The sequence below is a fragment of the Acinonyx jubatus genome, chromosome B3 (assembly GCF_027475565.1).
Source record: "Acinonyx jubatus isolate Ajub_Pintada_27869175 chromosome B3, VMU_Ajub_asm_v1.0, whole genome shotgun sequence".
In the NCBI taxonomy this organism is placed as follows: Eukaryota; Metazoa; Chordata; class Mammalia; order Carnivora; family Felidae; genus Acinonyx; species Acinonyx jubatus.
The window spans coordinates 78,651,866-78,669,962 of NC_069386.1; the positions used below are offsets into that span (position 1 = coordinate 78,651,866).

At 36.5% G+C, this 18,097-nt stretch overlaps 1 long non-coding RNA gene across 8 annotated transcripts in view; it reads left to right on the plus strand.

The window, feature by feature from the left end:
• Positions 1-18,097, plus strand: part of LOC113601275 (uncharacterized) — an 83,276-nt gene that overhangs the window by 28,003 nt on the left and 37,176 nt on the right. For all 8 annotated transcript variants that reach the window (XR_008299335.1, XR_008299332.1, XR_008299334.1 and 5 more), the window contains one exon: positions 9,054-9,172. This is a non-coding gene — a long non-coding RNA (uncharacterized LOC113601275). The remainder of the gene's footprint in view (positions 1-9,053; positions 9,173-18,097) is intronic.

Sequence of the window (18,097 nt, forward strand, 5' to 3'; positions counted from 1 at the left end):
GAGAGAGAGAGGACTCAAAATCAGAAATGAAAGAGAAGAAATAGCAACTGACACAACAGAAATACAAATGATAGAGAATATTATGAAAAATTATATGCCAACAAATTGGACAAAGTCCTAGAAACATATACCCTACAAAAACTGAAACTGGTAGAAATAGAAAATTTGAACAAATTACCAGTAATGAAATTGAATCAGTAATCAAAAAACTCCCAATAAACCAAGATCCAGGACCAGACAGCATCACAGGGAAATTCTACCAAACATTTAAAGAAGGATTAATACTTACTCTTCTCAAACTTTTCCAAAAAATAGAAGAGGAAAGAAAACTTCCAAATTCATTCTATGAGGCCAGCATTACCCTGATACCAAAACCAGATAAAGACACCACAAAAAAAGAACTACAGGCCAATATCTCTGATGAACATAGATGCAAAAATCCTCAAAAAAATATTGGCAAACCAAATCCAACAATACATTGAAAAAATCATTCACTATCAAGTGGTATTTATTTCTGGGTTGTAAGGGTGGTTCAGTACTTGCAAATCAATCAACATAATACAACACATCATTCAGAGAAAGAATAAAAACCATGTGATCATTTGCCAAAGCATTTGACAAAGCACAACATCCATTCATGATTAAAAAAAAAAACAAAACACCTCAACAAAGTAGACTTAGAAGGAATATACCTCAACATAATAAAGGCCTTATATGAAAACCTACAGCTAATATCATAATAAATGAGGAAAAACTAAGAACTTTTCCCCTAAAGCCAGGAACAAGACAAGGATGTCCACTCTCATCACTGTTATTCAACACAGTACTGGAAGTCCTAGCCACAATAATTAGACAACAAAAAAGATTTAAAAGGCATCCATATTGGTAAGAAAGAAATAAAGCTTTCACTATTTACAGATGTCATGATACTATAAACAGAAAATTTGAAAAACTCCACCAAAAAACTACCAGAACTGATAAATGAATTCAGTAAAGTCACAGAATACAAAATCAATGTACAGAAATCCATTGAATTTCTATACATTAATAATGAAGCAGCAGAAAGAGAAATGAAGAAAACAGTCCCGTTTACGGTTGTACCAAAAATAATAAAATACCCCAGAAAGTAAATCTCCCAGAAAATAAAATGACAAAGAAATGTGTAATAGGAAATAAATGAAAAAAAAATAGAGGCCTGATCCAAGAGGTCTGTATCTAAGCTCAAAAAGAAAGAACAGGGATGCCTGGGTGGCTCAGTTGGGTAAGCTTCTGACTTCGGCTTGGGTCATGATCTCACAGCTCGTGGGTTTGAGCCCGTGTAGGGCTCTTGCTGACACCTCAGAGCCTGCCTGCTTTGGATTCTGTGTGTCTCTCTCTCTGCCCCTCTCCTGCTTACACACTGTCTCTGTCTCTCAAAAATACATAAAACATTTTAAAAATTAAATAAAAAAAAGAACAGAGAAAATAGTAGAGTAGAATTGCAAAAAACAAGAAATTTTTTCCAAATTGAAGTAAGTCTAAAGGTGGAAAACAGCAAAATGAATAACAACAAAAAAACTCACATGAAAGCACATTATCCTGAAATTTCAGAACAATGTGAATATTAATGCTACAGAAAACAATAACTTTATTAGAAAAGAAACACAATCATGATTTTCTAGTTGACTAACTATGGCATCTGACTGGAAGAGACAACATAGATCTGCCAGAAAGTTTGCTTTGCATCAGCTCAGGGGTTAATACTGCCACAGGTGTCTATACATTGCAACTTCCTGTCCTCTCTTACTAGCTGGTAGTCAACTGTCCTGATTAACTAGACAACATAGTGAGTCAGCTGATGTTTGATATTCAGCATTTTAGGAGTATCAATGTATGATGTATGAAAGCATGAGTCATATGCTAGATGACTGTTGTATGGAAGTTGAAGATGGTCTGTAATAATAACACTAACATTTATTGAATTCTTACTATGTTCCAAGTGTTTTCCTTGCTTTATCACTGAAAGTGAACCTTATCTATCATCAACTCCACTTTACAGATAAAGAAATTGAACTTTAAAGAGACCAGGCAACTTTCCCAGGTTGCTAGGCCTCGGATTAGAATGCAGGCAGTGTAGTTTCAAAGTCTGTGCTCTTGACTGCTGTTCTCTTCTACCTAAATACATACTTAGAGAAATACTGAAAGGGATAGAAATTTGGGAAATCAGGGTGGAAAGAAATCTCCTCTGGTGGAGGTTGTAGTAGAATGAAGTGAACTAATGCCAGACTGCAGGAGTCAGGAGGGATAGGAGGCAGATTTGTCAAAATTGAGAACTGGTGTGATTTTGTTAATGATTCATTTAACTTATGGAGAGATGCTGATAAGCTTCTTTACTGAAGAAGGCAAGAACATCGGCATCAAAATGGATCTTCTGAGACTCTCCCTTCATCCCTTCCGTGTCTTTTTACTACCATTTCTTTCACTTCTCATTCACTTTAATCACCAGGCTTCCCATTACAAGCAGAGAAATCCAAGCCTGGCTTCTCTTCTTTGAACTTTTCTTCGCTTCCATTTGCCCACAGCAGTCTTGACAACTAGGCGCAGTGATGGCAACCTGAAGGCAAGGAGGACCTGGTTCCCCCTCCCACCCCCGGCCTCATTAAATATGGTGCAGTTCCTACCAAGAGGGCTGGGGGTGGAGGCTGTGTGGGCAAAAGACACAGCTTCCAAATGTTCCTGTAAATATTCATAAAAACATGTCAGTGTTGCTAAACCCACAGCAAATGATAATCATCCGTCCCCCTACACCCTGAATCCTTTTGCTGTTAATCCTTTTGTCTGCCTTGAAATCTTACCCACAATTGTTTCTTCCTCTATCCTTGTGCATTTGAATTGCTGCTAGCAACCCCAGCCTTTGCAACCCTTCATGAAAGTCTGTGGTACCCTTTTAAAAACAGTAGTCCTCTGTTGCCAGCAAGAGATGTAAATGACATACGCCATCCTAGGGATGTTGCTTCATCTCATCTCAATTCCTTGCTCTTGGGGAACACAGCAATTATTCTGCCCAGGAACTGATGGGGATTTCTGAACAACCTGGCACATCTAAAACATTTTTCTGACTCATTGAGCTGGCATATACTGCTAGATCAGCACTGGCCCTGCTCCACACAGCCTGTCACCAACAGTGGGTGTTGTTGTAAGCACTAGTTTTGATTGTGGCAAGATGGGCTCTGTGACTCTCCTCTTGTTCTGTTGAGTTCAGAAAAGGCATCTGGACTCCATTCACATTACATTTGACAAGAGTCCAAAACCTAAATGAATGTTGCTAATAAAGAACTGTAAGGAAAAAACATGTTGAGAACTACTGAGTGTATTCAACACATATCAAGCTTAGAGCAGGGGGGATAGGGAGGAAAATAAATGCACTGGGTTAGGATCACCAACTGGAGGGCAAGCGCTCTGGGCTCTGTTCCTGGCTCCATCCAAGAACTGTGCCTCAGACTGCCTGCTTTAAATTGAGAGTGCTCAAAAGTGCTTTATGATGCAGAAGAGACTACATGTAACCTTGCATATGTTTAACTCTGCTGTTGGTCAACTAAGTTTCAAATGAGCTAGTATTAATTGAACAACCACTCTGTGCCTAAGTCAATGGCTGCCAAGGGGTGGCTTTAGCCTCTGCGTAATCTTTACTGGCTCCTTCTCTCCAAATTCTTTGATCTGGATAACTGGCATGTCCTCTGTCTTTTATATAGTACATTTAAACTTGGCCTATGCCCAGGTCCCTTTTATCTTACACTGGCATATTTCTTGTGTTTCAAACTCTATCTTGGTCCCAGAAGACTTAACCAGCACAGAAGAATTTATTTCTAAATTGGTCAGAGTAGGCTGAAAAATTTTAATACATGTAAACTTAAACTGTATGTCAATAAACCCCCCATTGAACAATGATTATTTTCTGTCTAAATATGAATTATCTGCAAACTATACATAACCAGAGTAAATGAGGAAACTTTTGAAAGAATATCTTAAGTTTTATGAGGGTTGCCTAGATGATTCAGTTGGTTGAGCATCAGACTCTTGTTTTCAGCTCAGTTCATGACCCAGGGTCTTGGGGTCCAGCCCCGTGGGATTCTCTCTCTCCTCTACTGCTCTGCCCTGCTCATGCCTGTGTGTGTGCGCACGCTCTCTCTCTCTCTCTCTCTCTCTCTCTCTCAAAAAAAAAAAAAAAGAATATCTTAAGTTTTAGGATAATTATTAAATTCCTCATTCAGATAACATTTAGCTAAAATAAAATAAAATGATGGATTCTAGATAGCCTTAGATAATCCTGATAAAAATTATATGATCTATATATGAAACATTGCTTGTCTTTATGTTATCTAATATAGAGGCAATATGCCTGGCTCATTAAAAAGTGCTTTCACATTCACTGTTATTCAACGTAGTATTGGAAATCCTAGCCTCAGAAATCAGACAACATAAAGAAATAAAAGGCATCCAAATCAACAAAGAAGAAGTCAAACTTTCATTTTCACAGATGACATGATACTCTATGCGCAGATGACATGATACTCTACATGAGAAATCCAAAAGACTCCACCAAAAACCTGCTAGAACTGATCCATGAATTCAGCAAAGTTTCAGGATATAAAATCAATGCACAGAAATCTGTTGCATTTCTATACACCAATAATAAAGCAGCAGAAAGAGAAATCAAGGAATTGATCCCATTTACAACTGCACCAAAACCCATAAAATACCTAGGAATAAACCTAACCAAAGAGGTGAAAAATCTATACACTGAAAACTATAGAAGGCTTATGAAAGAAATTGAAGAAGACACCAAAAAATGGAAAAACATTCCATGCTCATAGATTCAAAGCACAGTGTTAAAATGTCTATACTACCCAAAGCAATGTACATATTCAATGCAATCCCTATCAAAGTAACACGAGCATTCTTCACAGAACTAGAACAAATAATTCTAAAAATTGTATGGTACCAAAAAAACCCTGAATAGCCAAAGCAGTCCTGAAAAAGAAAACCAAACCTGGAGGCATCACAATTCTGGACTTCAAGCTATATTACAAAGCTGTAATCATCAAGATAGTATGGTACTGGCACAAAAACAGACACTCAGATCAATGGAACAGAATAGAGAACCCAGAAATGGAACCACAAACATATGGCCAACTAACCTTTGACAAAGCAGGAAAGAATATGCAATGGAATAAAGACAATCTCTTCAGCAAATGGTGTTGGGAAAACTGGACAAGTGACATGCTGAAGAATGAACCTGGACCACTTTCTTACACCATACACAAAAATAAACTCAAATTGGATGAAAGACCTAAACATAAGACAGGAAACCATCAAAATCCTAGAGGAGAAAACAGGCAACAACCTCTTTAACCTCAGCCACAGAACTTCTTACTCAACATGTCTCCAGAGGCAAGAGAAACAAAAGCAAAAATAAACTTACCAAGATAAAAAGACCTCATCAAGATAAAAATCTTCTGCACAGTGAAGGAAACAATCGGCAAAACTAAAAGGCAACTGGCAAAATGGGAGAAGATATTTGCAAATGTCATATCATATAAAGGGTTAGTATCCAAATCTGTAAAGAACTCACCAAACTCCACACCCAAAAAACAAATAATCCAGTGAAGAAATGGGCAAAAGACATGAATAGACACTCTTCCAAAGAAGACATCCAGATGGCTAACAGACACATGAAAAAATGCTCAACATCACTCATCGTCAGGGAAATATAAATCAAAACCACAATGAGATATCACCTCACACCTGTCAAAATGGCTAACATAACAACTCAGGCAACAACAGATTGTGGCAAGGATACAAAGAAAGAGGAACCCTTTTGCACTGCTGGTGGGAATGCAAACTGGTGCAGCCACTCTGGAAAACAGTACGGAGGTTCCTCAAAAACTTAAAAATAGAACTACCTACAACCCAGCAATTGTACTATTAGATATTTATCCAAAGGATACAAAAATGCTGATTCGAAGAGACACATGCACCCCAATGTTTATAGTAGCACTATCAACAATAGCCAAAGTATGGAAAGAGCCCAAAGGTCCATAGGCAGATGAATGGATAAAGATGTGGTATATACAGATATACAATGGAATATTACTCAGAAATCAAAAAGAATGAAATCTTGCCATTTGCAACAATGTGGATGGAACTAGAGGATATTATGCTAAGTGAAATTAGTAAGGGAAAGATAAGTATCATATGGCTTCACTCATATGTGGAATTTAACATACAACACAGATGAACATAAGGGAAGGGAAGCAAAAATAATATAAAAACAGGGAGGGAGAAAAGACATAAGAGACTCTTAAAGAGAATAAACTGAGGGTTGCTGGAGGGGTTTTGGGTAAGGGGATGGGATAAATGGGCAAGGGGCATTAAAGAGGAGACTTGTTGGGATGAGCACTGGGTGTTATATGTAACTGATGAATCATTAAAATCTATTGCTGAAATCATTATTACACTATCTGTTAACTAACTTGGATGTAAATTTTAAAAAACAATAATAATAAAAGTGGCATCACATGAATAAGAAGCAAATATTCCCAATGAATATTTTAACTGCTTTGTTCAGAGAAATTTTCTCTATCGAAATTTTTGCAGAAATATTATGATGCAGGCAAGGTATCTATATGTTAAGACTGTTTAGTTTTACCTCATGACTCTAAGACTTTAATCAGTTCAGTTTAAAGACTAGGAAAAGTAAATAAAAGCTATAAATTATCTAATGTTGCTGTTGGTGGATTATTTCATAGTAGATAACCATGTCAACAGCTTGTCTACTCCACAGGTGAAACACTGGGCCAGGAATTTAGAGTTGTAATTTGTCAAGCAAACATCTAGTATACAGTGTTGATGGAACATATAATAAAGTATTAATAATGCCCATATTATTTTGGGGTAGTAGAAGACTGCCCTTTTTGAGTATGGAATGTCTATACTTGGATCTAGCCATGTATAAGCACATCTGAACAAGTAAGGATTGGAACACAGCATTCATAACATAACGACGTTCAAATATCTCTATAGGTAAAAAGTCTTCATAAAATTGGAAAAATATATTGGCTGACTTAAAGGGGGGAATAGTAATGAGTACAGTTGCATATGTGGTAAGTTCCAGGCACTGGTGAAGCAGTCAAGCATCAAGGACCCTGAAGTAGCTAGAAAGGTAAAATTATAGGGTTGAGGGATAGATTTGGGATTCAGCTACTGAAACCATATGAGTTGAGCTCCTAGAGAAGGAGCATACACAGGAGAGAACAGGGGTCCAAGGCCTGAAGCTTGTGGGACTCTTGTGACTACAAGTCAGGAAGGGAAGTTGACAGAAATGTGGAGACAAGTCAGAGAAGATGATAATTGAAGAATGAATCTCATATTTGGATTAAAGCAAATCACTCATTTAGATAATCAGCTATTAAACCAATATTTAGAGTGCTTATTTGTACCTGCACCTGTGCCAGGAGCTGGAGATATAAAGATAGAAGGATGCATGTCTTGCTTTTTAGTGTTGGAATAGAAAACTAAGCAATATTATATAAGATGATAATTGTTTCTATTATGAGATACTCACAAATTACATGGAACTTTTCAGGGATGTCTTCTTCAACCCTCAATTCCCTCCCAGTTAACCAAATTTCCTCTCTCCATCACAGCCAAATTTTGACATTTGCTGTTTCCATTTCTTTACTTCTTATTCCTCAACTCACTCTAGGGCAGCTCTTGCAGCCACCACTCCCCCAAAGTTGCTTTCAAGTGTCCCTGCTAAATTCCAAGGTAATCTTCAGTCCTTATATGCTTGACCTCTTGTCAGAATTTGATATCCTTAATCATTCTTTCTTTTTAAAATACTTTCTTTCTTTGGCTTTGCAAGGCAACACATTCTCTCTCACCTTATTGGCCAGTTCTTTGAAGAACTTCCTCTACACCATAAATATCGGGGATCCCTAGAGCTCTATCTTCTTTTTTTTAAGTTTAGTTATTTATTTTTTAGAGAGGCGGGGAGGGGCAGAGAGACAGAGAGAGAATCCCAAGCAGGCTCTGTCATTGCAGAGCCCAATGTGGGGCTCAAACCCACAAACCACAAGATCATGACCTAAGCAGAAATCAAAAGTCAGATGCTTAACCTACAGAGCCACCCAGGCGCCCCTCTCTTCTTATTATGTGTACCCAAATTAGTTCCTCACCATACTCATCATACTTCATGTTATTTCATTGTCTTTCCTAACACTGTAAACTTTGGGAGGCCAGGATTATGTCCCTGCTCTATTTCCAATGCTAGCCCCATGTATGACATGAAGTTTGTGGTTAATAAATATTGACTAAATGAATAGTGACTAACTCTGAGAATCCTTTAAAAGTCATATTTGAATTGAGACTTAAAATAGTAGGAATATCAAGAAAGTAGATGGTAAATGATTAGAGACATTTGTGGAGTTTTGAACAGATGAGTGATATACCAAGATTTGAAAGTTGGATCACTCCAGTGGCAGTGTGGGAATAGATGGGAGAAGAGGATTCAGGACAACTGATATTGCAGTAGTTATAGTAAAGAGGCCAATGGCTATAGAGATAAAGGAAAGGGTAAATGAATGGTTCAAAACATAATTAGGAGGTTGAACCAATAAGCCTTAAAGATGAATTGGCTACAGGAAGTGACAGGAATCTTGGATGCCTTGGATTCCTTCACTAGCATAGGACACATAGGAGAAAAGAAATTGGGGAGAAAAGATTAGGACCCAGTGAGATCTGGGTTTTTAAGTGTTCCATTATGGGTGCAAAAGTTAGAATACATTATAAAGTCTAGGAGTTCAGGAACCATGTCAGTTTAATCACATAGTTCATCCTAATGTTGGTGCTTGAAAAATTCCTTTGATGGTATTGATGGAATACCACATTGCCAATACTGCATTGCAGTTCCATCTAGGGGATCCCCCTTCTACAAAGACGTGTGTTTATTTACTCATCCCAGTGGGGCTTTATGACTAGGTTGCCCTTTAGATGAACATTATCTATTTTTGCAGATGCTGTTTCAAAATTGATTAGTTCTCCAACCCGCCCACTGAAATCATCCAACCTATTGAAGAAGCAGAATGGGATGTGGATTATAGGGTTTCAGATAACACCAAGTCCCTTGTGAAAGGTATGTTATTTCATTGCTTTGTTCTGCTTTTGGAAGAGTGTAGCTGTGTTTTCTTTTCTCCAACTGTATAGGTCACAGCAATTTTTTTTTCCACCGGGAATTACAAGCTATAAGGAAGATTTCCAGAGTAGAATCACAGTCTCACACAAATGCTAAATACAACTAATCAGGGCCTGGAAGGTACACAGAGGGTAATTAGTAGGTTATATTTGGGTCAGTACTAAGGTCATTTATGAGATACTACAAGAAAAAGACTGTTTGCCTTTCTGTAGAGAAAAATGGAAATACATTCATTTTGTGCACTGTAATATATGCATTAAAATGGGTTAAAGGCATTTTTGATAATTTCACATGTATATGTATCTCTGTATGTAAGATGATTTTAAAGCACAAACTGAAACGTTGTACTCTATTCATAATGAGAGTATTAAAATTGGTAACAAGGAATTGCATAAGTTTGTCCACTATGCTATAACTAGTGTCAGAATTGACAAAAGGGGATGTTCATTCTTAACATAGTAGGCTTCTGCTACTAAAGAGATAGATTCTTATTTAGTAGTCTTAAAGCCTTCACTGTACAACTATCACTAATGAATTCATAATAATAAACCATGTCATGTTTATAGTAGATCTTAGTTCCATGGCCTGTGTGGGCTTTTCAGGGCTTCCCTGACTACTGTGAACACTAAATGAGAGAAAATAATGTTAACTCAAAGTGCAAATGTAGGATACACATTTAGGAATCACTGAAGACAGTGTAGGATTATCAAATTGGTAAACTACAGGAATGGACTAAAAACAAAAGACATAAAATCTCTTCTTCACATACTCATACAAGTTGATCTCTTTTTCACCCATTGTTTTAACCACCACTCTAATGGAACACATTTCTCCTCACTTTCTCTCTCTGGGTCAGACCATCCCTCTTAAAGTACAGATCCACAGATCCAACTGCCTTCTATATCTACATCAATTTCTGTCTAAATCCACAACTTTATCAATATCTTTTTATTCCAGTGTTCAAAGTTAAGCTCATTATCTTCTCCCATAAACCTCTCCTTCCTGCTGAGGTTTCAAATAACCCAAATGTTTAGACCTGGGTATCACCCTCCTTTCCTCTCTCTCCTTCACTGCTTGTGTATAAACAGGCACTTCTTAGAATAACTTGGCCTAGGGGCGCCTGGGTGGCTCAGTTGGTTAAGCGGCCAACTTCGGCTCAGGTCATGATCTCGAGGTCCGTGAGCTTGAGCCCCGTGTCGGGCTCTGTGCTGACAGCTCAGAGCCCGGAACCTGTTTCAGATTCTGTGTCTCCCTCTCTCTGACCCTCCCCTGTTCATGCTCTGTCTCTCCCTGTCTCAAAAATAAATAAAACGTTAAAAAAAATTTTAATAAAAAAAAGAATAACTTGGCCTATAAATATCTATGGAGACCATTCCTTTTATTCCCTTTTGTCAGTCTTAATTCAGGTCTTCATGATTTTTTCCCCTAAATGATTCTAATAATCTCTTAATGGATCTCTCAGCTTCAGTGTTTTCTGATCTTCTCTCTTTAATTCATTCTTTGAATCTCTACCAGAATGTTTTAAAATACAAATCTGGCCATGTAACTCCCCTCCTTAAATCCTTGATCTGTCTCTCTTGCCCTCAAAAAAATGACCCTTAACTTCTACTTCTCACATAAAATAAAAGGCATCAACCATGAACACTCTTTTTTTTTATGTTTATTTAGTTTTTTGAAAGACAGTGTGAGTAGGGGAGAGGCAGAGAGAGAGGGAAGCAGAGGATCTGAAGCAGACCCCATGCTGACAGCAGGGAGCCTGACACTGGGCTCCAATGCGAGATCATGACCTTAGCCAAAGTCAGATGCTTAACTGACTGAGCCAACCAGGTGCCCCAAGCATGAACACTCTTAACTTTATTCACTTCTTCCTGTGTGCATATGTATTTTCACTATTCCTATCTTTGCCTCCTTCTCACCTTCCTTATTTCTGGCAAAAGCAAAGTTCTGGGACTGTGATCTATGTCTCTTTTCTCCCTCCCCAGGGCTCTCAGACCATCATTTGTAGCCATTCTCCTCATTCTCTACTTCTCTGCTGCCTCATTCCTCTTAACATACAGACATGTCCAAGTTTCCTTGATCTTAAACAAACGAAAGTCATCCCTCAGATGAAACAAGGCCAAAACAGAACTCACCATTTCCCCATAGCACCTGTAGTTAACTGTTTTTTGTCCTTCAAAACAGAGCTCAAGCTGTACTCCCCACTCCAGCTCTGTGCTATTATATCATCTTCAATATTTACCTATCAAACACTTCGTATATCAGAGTTAACTATTTATTTGCTTGTTTTGCTTATTAGACTGTGAGCTTCTTAAGTGTGAAAACAGGTATTATATCATTATTATCAGAAATTAATTAAGTAATGAGTATATATGTCAAAACATAATCTCAGGTCTGGACACTATTATTTTTATAAAGTTTCTATTTTTAGCTCTCATTTTGTCAGAAACTAAAGTTAATCAATCAGGTTTTTTACCCATTCCCCTACTCCCTAAAGAGTTGTGTATAGATTCCAGGCAGGTTATAAAGTACTGATGCTGGTGGAGGTAGGGCATGGGACATGTCTGGTCCCAAGTTGCCCAGGCTGCATCTCTGTGATTCCCCATTCCTGCCTGGTCTCCATTTAATGTACATTCAAATGTCTGCACCTTCCTGATCCAGACAACAAACCGACCTGATTTCTCTCAACTACTTTCTTCTCTCAGGAGACATGTAACTGGAATTTCTCTTGTTCCTTTTCCATCCTGAGATTAAGACAGGGGTTGAGCACTGAGTAGGACCTCATCCCAGGAAATACCAATTTCTTAGCTTTTTCTTACTTTGTCTCTCTCTCTCTCTCTCTCTCTCTCTCTCTCTCTCTCTCTCTCTCAATCTGCCTCCCGGAAACAGCTGTTATCAAGCTGGCTTTGACCTTTGCTTCTAAATCTGTTAGCATAAACTTTATGCCCTGAGTATTTCAGGGGTTAGGTCTTTGAAACTCCAAATCCTAGTGTATTAGTCCTGATGCTTTCTACTGGAAGAGAAAAAGAAAGAAGGAAAGAAGGAAAGAAGGAAAGAAAGAAAGAAAGAAAGAAAGAAAGAAAGAAAGAAAGAAAGAAAGAAAGAAAACCCAAAACATAGCCTCCATAATGAAAAGCTTTAATGATCTCATATAAGAGGAGATTCGGGGGTAGGGGGCAATTCTTGGTTTGGTTCACAGACCAGCATTGTCAATGATTTTTCAGGTTTTTTCCTTCTCTCTGTTACTCCATCCTCTGTATGTTGGCTTTTTTCTCAAACTTGTTTGAGACCTCATGGTCTCAAGATGATTGTCTTTCTTATCATTAGGGAGGAATATTTATCATACTTTTTTTATTTAATTTTTTTTAATTTAATTTTAATTCCAGTGTAGTTAACATACAGTGTTATATGTTAGCTTCAGGTGTACAATATAGTGATTCAACAGCTCCATATGTTACTCAGTGCTCATCAAGATAAGTGTACTTTAATCCCATTCACCCATTTTACCATTCCGCTACCCAGGTCTCCTCTGCTAACCATCTGCTTGTTCTCTATAGTTAACAGTCTGGGTTTTTTTTTATTTCTCTCTCTCTCTCTTTGTTGTTCTTCATTTGTTTTGTTTCTTAAATTCCACATATGAGTGGAATCATATGGCATTTGTCTTTCTCTGGCTGGCTTATTTCACATATCATTATACACTCCAGATCCATCCATGTTATTGCAAATGGCAAGATTTCATTCTTTTTATGGCTGAATAATATTCCATTGTATGTATAAATAGATACAGATGATGCAGATATAGATAGATATATAGATAGATATATAGATATAGATGATGTAGATACCACATATTCTTTATCCATTCATCAGTTGATGGACACTTGGTCTGCTTTCATATCTTGGCTATTATAAATAATGCTGCTATAAACATAGGGGTACATGCATCCCTTTGAATTAGTGTTTTTGTATTCTTTAGGTAAATACCTACTACTGCAATTACTGGATCATAGGGTGGTTCTATTTTTAACTTTTTGAGGAACCTCCATGCTGTTTTCCAGAGTGGCTGTGCCAATTTGCATTCCAGCAGTAGTGCATGAGTGTTCCTTCTTTTCCACATCCTCACCAATACCTGTGTTGTTGATTTTAGCAATTCTGGCAGATGTGAGATGATATCTCATTGTAGTTTTGATTTGCATTTCCCTGATGGTAAGGGATGATGAGCATCTTTTCATGTGTCTGTTGGCCATCTGTACGTCTTCTTTGGAGAAATGTCTGTTTATGTACAGAAATCTGTTGCATTTCTATACACCAATAATGAAGCAGCAGAAAGAGAAACCAAGGAATTAATCCCATTTATATTTGCACCAAAACCATAAAAATACCTAGGAATAAACCTAACCAAAGAAGTGAAAGACCTGTACTTTGAAACTATAAAACACTGATGAAAGAAAATGAAGAGGACACAAAGAAATGGAAAGACATTCCGTGCTCATGGATTAGAACAACAAATATTGTTAAAATGTCTATACTACTCAAAGCAATCTACACATTTAATGCAATCCCTATTAAACTACGAATAGCATTTTTCATAGAGCTAGAAGAAACAATCCTAAAATTTGTATGAAACCACAAAAGACCCCGAATAGCCAAAGCAACCTTGAAAAAGAAAAGCAAAGCTGGCGGCATCACAATTCTGGACTTCAAGTCATACCACAAAGCTGTAATGATGGTACTGGCACAAAAATAGGCACAGAGGCCTATGGAACAGAATAGAAAATCCAGAAATAAACCCACAACTATATGATGAGTTAATCTTTGACAAAGCATGAAATAATATCCAATGAGAAAAGGACAGTCTCTTCAAGTGTTGAGAAAACTGGACAGCAACATGTCTAGAGATATTTTAGAGTGAAACAATAAAAAGCTAACTCAGAGTGATTATTCAGAAATCCAGACTTTTCTTGAGGAGACCCCCAAATATCAATATTCATAGATCTTTTCTTAGGAACTGGTCTCTTATCTTCTGCCAGGCATATATACACCTGGCAGCCAATATTACTGGAGCTTAGCAACAGAAGAGGCTGAGTAGGTCTTCTCCCTTTCTATTATAAAAACTTTTATTCAGACTCTGTGCTTGCAGTGAGTATCTCACCCCAGCATTCCACTGTGCTTAGTGTGCCAAAGTCCAAACGCTCTCTGATTCAATTTCTCTAATAAATAAATAATGTAATATCATATATATATACAAATAACATACAGGTGGCGTTATACTATCCACATTACTCTGTCTTACTCCTTTGCTTTAAAGACTTGTCACAAATACTATTCTGTGTCAGTACACATAGCTCTAACCTCCACTAAGGGTATCTGTTGCCCAAAGGCATCATCCTTAAAATGAAAATTGAGTATGAAAATCAGGTTACCTCTTTAAGCAAAACGTCCCAATCAAGTGAAAACTCATTTGCCTAAAATTGGTATGTGATGTTCAATAGACCAGTCACATCTGACATTATCTTAAACAAACAATAAAATCAAGATGTGTCATAATTTGTTATTTATGTTCTCATTAATATCATTTACATTTAAGTTCATCCATCCCTACCACCTCTCCACTACTCCCAAAATCACTACACTTTGAGAACCCAAAATTTTTTCATGAAAAATCCAGTGAATACCCGACCCACATGCCTCTATTTTAATCCAAATATAGATTTCTATGTAAAGTAACAATGAAAAAAAATTAAGTAAGGGGAGGTACAGACTATATAAATGTCTTTAAGCCTGTTGATTAAATGTTTAGCTAAGTAAAGACTCCCTCTCTTCCCCCTCCCCCTCCCCAAAAAAAAGATTCCCTCTCTCCCTAAAACAAAAGAGTAAAAGCAAATTCCAATGTTTCTAAAAAAAAAAAAGATGTCTCATTTTTGCAATTTTTTTTCTGAGGGGTTTTAATGGGGGTGTTTGGCTGCAGTTATTAGAATCCACTCTCGCTATGTTAAGCCAGTAATTAATATATTAAAAGACATTAGGTTACTTACCAGGGAAAACTAGAAAAACAGACTTGAGGCTAAATGGTCTAAAGTTAAAAAGATTGCCATTGCACCATCACCCTGCCACTTCTTTGTCAGGAGTTTACCCTGACAACCACTGATGTCCCCTAAAGCAGGACACCTTTGACACAAGCAAACAAAATGGAAGCTATTCTATTTTGTTGCTCGTTTCTAAATTAAAGTGCCTGAGGATTTTTTTTAATAGTAAGAATGGTAAGCATGTGTATTAAATGCTTTTTAAGTTAGGCTGTTCCCAGTGCTTTACAAGTATGAAATCATGAATGCAAACATCATCTCAGCTCTCATCTTTAATAAAAAGTTGAATTCTTCTTCTTTTAAAATTTCTTTATTTTTTCCTTTGGTTTTTGTAATTTTTTCAGCTTTAGTAAGTTGTAAATCGATAGTGCAGTAAACTGCATATAGTAGAGGTATATAATTTGATACATTTTGACATATGTATACACCTATAAAACCATTACCATAAAAAGATCATGAACGTATCTCTAGACCCTAAAACTTTCTCTATACCCTGTGTAATTCATTCCGCCTCCCTCATATTTCCCTGTGCCAGGCAATCATGAATCTATTTTCTTTTGCTTTAGTTTTCATTTTCCAGAATTTTATACAAATGGAATTATAGTTATTCTTTTTTATCTGGATTCTTTCACTCAACATAGTAATTTTGAAATTAATCCATGGGATTTTATGTATGAATAGTTCATTCCTTTTTATTTCTCAATAGTATTCCATTGTATGGATATAGCATATTACATTTATCCAGTCATTGTTGTTGTATATTTGGTTGTTTCCAATTTGGGCCTTTACAAATGAAGCTCCTATGGATATTCATGTGCAAGTCATTGTGCAGATGTATGCTTTCATTTCTTGTGGGTAAATACATAGAAGTAGAATGTCTGGGTAAGTAATATATGTATATCCTACTTTTTAATAAGTTGCCAAATTGTTTTCCATAATCACTACACAAGTTTACATTAGCATAAGCAGTCTATAAGAGTTCCAGTAACTCCAGATTCTCATTAACAGCTGACATGGTCAGTATTATTAATTTAAGCCATTTAACTGGGTGCTTATTATAGTTTTAATTTACATTTCCAAATTGATTAGTGATGTTGAGCATATATTTGTGTGTTTAACTGCCATTTCTATATCTTCTTTGATGAAGTGTCTGTTCAAATATTTTGCCATTTTTAATTAAGCTATTTGTCTTAATATAATTAAGTTGTAACTTTTCTTTGTATATTCTTAGTATAAGTTCTTTGGCAGATAAATGTTTTGCAAATATTTTCTCCCATTCTGTGGCTTGGATTTTCATTTTCCTAGCATAGTCATTCAAAGAGTAAAAGTTCTAGTTTGTTTTTCTTTTGTAGTTTGTGGTTTTTGTGTAGTGTTTATGAAATCTTTGCCAAATCCAAGTTAACTAACATTTTTTCCAATGCTTTCATCTAGGAATTTTATAATTTTAGCTCTTATATCTTACATCTATGACCCATTTTGAGTTAATTTGTGTATATAGAATGAGATCATGGTAGAGGTTCACTGTTTTGCATAAGCTATCCTGCTCTAGCACCATTTGTTGAGAATATCATCCTTTCTCCAGTGAATTTTCTCAGTATATTTGTCAAAAATTATTTGACCAAACCTATTTAGGTCTATCTATGGAATCTCTATTCTATTCCATTGAATTATATGTATATCTTTGTACCTATACCATCCTGTCTTGATTATTGTAGCTTTATAATAACAAATCTTGAAATCAGATGATGTTAGTAGTCAAACTTTCTTTTTCATGGTGTGTGTGCATGTGTGTGTATTTGTGATTAATTTAGGTTCTTTGCATTTCTATAAAATTTTAGAATCAGCTTGTCAAAAGAATGCTGGGATTTTAATTCTGATTCCTTTGAATATATGGATCAACTTGGGAATAGATGACATCTTAATAATGTTGAGTCTTATGATTCATGAATACAGTAAACCTATCTATTGATTTAGGCTTTCTTTAGTTTCTCTCAACAGTGTTTTGTAGTTTTCACTGTACATGTCTTATACAAATTTTGGCAAATTTATCCCTAAGCATTTCATATCTTTGATGCTATGATGAATGTTTTGGGTTTTTTTTAATGTTTTATTTTTTGAGAGTGAGAGTAGGACAGAGTGAGAGCAGGAGAGGGGCAGAGAGAGAGGGAAACACGGAAGCTGAAGCAGGCTCCAGGCTCCAAGCTGTCAGTACAGAGCCCAACTGGGGGCTCGAACTCAGGAGCTGCAAGATCACGACTTGAGCCAAAGTTGGACATTTAACTGACTGAGGCATCCAGGCACCCTAATAGTACTATTTTAATTTAATTTTAATTTAATTTAATTTAATTTAATTTAAATTATTTTAATTTAATTGTTTACTACTAGTATATAGAAATACAATTGGTTTTTGTATATTGACATTGTATTCTGCAACTGTTCTAAACTTACTTATTAGTCCTAGTAACTTTTTTGTCAATTCCATAGTATTTTCAACATAGATCGTCATGTCATCTGTGAATACAGATAGTTTTACTCTTCCTTTTCCAGTTTACATACCTTTTTTTTTTCCTTGCCTGACTAGAATTTCTGGTTCAGTGTTAAAGGAAATTGGCAAGGGACCTAGGAATTCTAATTTAGGTGGGCAGAACTTATAAGTTAAGAATTTTCCCAAATACGAAATAAACTACCTAAAAGGAGATGGAGAATCATAAATATGACAATCACTTCAAGAGAGGAGAGATGGGCAGCGAACAATAAAAGGAGAGTCAAAGAAATAAACCAAAAC